Raw genomic sequence first — 3,027 nt, 5'->3', positions numbered from 1 at the left:
GTCAGTGATGGGGGAGAGGATTAAATGGGTGGGGAGAGTCAGTGATGGGGAGAGAATTAAATGGGTGGGGAGAGTCAGTGATGGAGGGAGCATGAAATGGGTGGGGAGAGTCAGTGATGGGGGAGAGGATTAAATGAGTGGGGAGAGTCAGTGATGGGGAAGAGGATTAAATGGGTGGGGAGAGTCAGTGATGGGGAAGAGGATTAAATGGGTGGGGAGTGTTTGGGGGGAGGATTAAATGGGTGGGGAGTGTTGGGGGGACAGTTTGGAGGAAGGAAGACATGGTACTGAGATTCCCTTTTACAGTGTGTACCAATTTCTTGGCCACGGGGTGAATTGTGTGTGTGTATTGGGTCTCGATCTGCAGCTCCGATGCTGGTTTATTTGTTAATGGTTTCTACAGGAGTTCGAGTTTATTCCAGAGTGTGAAGTTTAAATTTATTTCACTGTCGAGCAGAAAGCTGGGTCTGTGTAATTATTAAAATAGGGCCACATCTGTTCACTGTTGCCATGCTCTTTATTTTACTGTGACATCACTAAAAAATAATGAAGTGCTAATTTAATTATTTCTCCAATTTTATTGCAAACTGTTGCCGTCACTTGTGCTCCACATCCCATTAATCACATGTTACTAACTTGGTTCTGGTTTGAGTGTGTGGTAGCTGGTGGGAAAGTCCATTTATTGGAAGAAATTTAAATATCCACCAATCCCCATCGTCATATGCAACATGTTTCAGATTGATGAGTGTGTGAATACTCTAGAGAACATCAGTATATTAAAGGAGGAAGTTCTGGGTATCCTAAATTGCATTAAGGTAGACAAGTCCCCAGGGCCAGATGGGATCTATCCCAGGTAACTACGAGAGGCAAGGGAAGAAATAGCTGGGGCATTAGCAGATATCTTCACATCCTCTTTGACCACAGGCAAGCTTCCAGAGGACTGGAGCTTAGCCAATGTTGCTCCTTTGTTTAACAAAGGAAGCAGGGATAATCCAGGAAATTATCACCGGTGAGCCTGACATCTGTGGTGGGGAAACTCTTGGAGAAGATACTGAGGGACAAGATATATGCACACTTGGAAGAAAATGGACCAGTTAGTGGCAGGCAGCATGGTTTTGTATGGGGAAGGTCATGTCTCACCAACTTGACTGAGTTTTTTGAAGATGTGACAAAGATAATTGATGAGGGAAGGGCTATGGATGTAGTTCATATGGACTTTAGTAAGGCATTTGATAAAGTCCCACGTGGCAGATTAGTACAAAATCTAAAATCACATGGGATTCAGGGTGAGCTGGCTACATGGATATAAAGCTGGATCAGTCATAGAGGCAAGCAATGGAAAGGTGTTTTTCAGAATGGAGACTGGTAAGTAGTGGCATTCCACAGAGATCAGTCTTAAGTCTTCTGTTTTTTTGTAGTATATATAAATAAGCTGGAGGAAATTGTAGGTGGTATGTTTACTAAGTTTGCTGATGACACAAAGATTGATGGAATTGCTGACAGTGCCAACGATTGTGAAAGGATACAACAGGGTATGGATAGATTGGTGACTTGGGCACAGAAATCTCAGATGGAGTTTAATCCAAACAGATGCGAGGTGATGCATTTTGGAGGATCAAATTTAAGTGTGAATTATACTATATGTGGCACTAACATGCAGACGGTTCTGGGGAAGGGTTACCGGACCCGAAACGTTAACTCTTGTTTTTTCCTTCACAGATGCTGCCAGACCTGCTGAGCTTTTCCAGCAACTTTGTTTTTGTAACATACAGACGGATCTCGGCATGCAGGTCCACAGTTCCCTAAAAGTGGCAACACAGGTGGCCAAAGTGATTAGGAAGGCGTATGGGCATGCTTGCCTTCATCGGCCAGGGCATGGAGCACAAGAGTTGGCAAACCATGTTGCAGCTGTATGAAACCCATTTTGGAGTATTGTGTGCAGTTTTGGTCGCCACATTAGCAGAAAGACGTGGAAACTTTGGGGAGAGTGCAGAGAAGGTTCACCAGGATGTTGTCTGATCTCCAGGGTGTTGACAATGAGGAAAGGTTAAAAAGACTAGGATTGTTTTCCCAGGGAAGACGGCAGCTGAGAGGAGACCTGATAGAGGTCTACAAAATTATGAGAGGCATAGATAGGGTGGATAGCCAGAGGCTTGTTCCCAGGGTTGAAGTTTCATTTACAAGGGGGCACAGTTTCAAGGTGAGAGGGGAAAAGTTTAAGGGAGATGTGCGAGGGAAATTTTTCATGCAGCGAGTGGTAGAAGCCTGGAACGCACTGCCAGAGGAGATGGTGGGAGCAGGCTCTTTGGCGACATTTAAGAGGCATCTGGATGTTTACATGAATAGGGAGGGAATAGAGGGATATGGACTGAATAACAGAACAAGGTTTATTTTTTTAGTTTAGTTACGGCACAGGCACAAAGGGCCGAAAGGCCTGTTCCTGTGCTGTACTTCTCTTTTCTTATTTTGTTCTTTGACTCATCTCCTCAGCTGTACCAGTCACAGCTTTCCAGGGCCAGGGTCCTCAGCTCTCACTACCCCGTCACTCACCACCCACTTCCCCCTCTCATCACTCTGCCCTCACTCCCCCTCTCAGCCCCTTAACTTGCTCCACTGCCCCCACTATCCCCTCACACCCTACTTCCCCTCCCTCATCCTCCTCACTTCCCATTCAACCCCTGATTTTCCCTCAGTTTCTGTCTGCAGCCCTCACTCCCCCATTACCCCTCCCTCACTCCCTTCTTTCTCACCTTTAGAAATGGAATGAGTGCCTGTGTGTCTGTCTGTGTGTGTGTATGTGTATGTGTGTGTGTGCGTGTGTGTGTGTGTATGTATGTATGTGTGTGTCTGTATGTGTGTTACCTGTCTCTTTGTGTGTGTATGCCTGTTTGTGTGTGTGTGTTACCTGTCTGTGTGTGTGTGTGTATGTGTATGTGTGTTACCTGTCTCTATGTGTGTGTGTGTGTATGCCTGTTTGTCTGTGTGTGTGTGTGTCTGTGTGTGTATGTGTATGCCTGTTTGTCTGTG

This window comes from Rhincodon typus, chromosome 36 (assembly GCF_021869965.1).
Source record: "Rhincodon typus isolate 14 chromosome 36, sRhiTyp1.1, whole genome shotgun sequence".
Lineage (NCBI taxonomy): Eukaryota > Metazoa > Chordata > Chondrichthyes > Orectolobiformes > Rhincodontidae > Rhincodon > Rhincodon typus.
Note: the sequence above shows the minus strand (reverse complement) of the source record.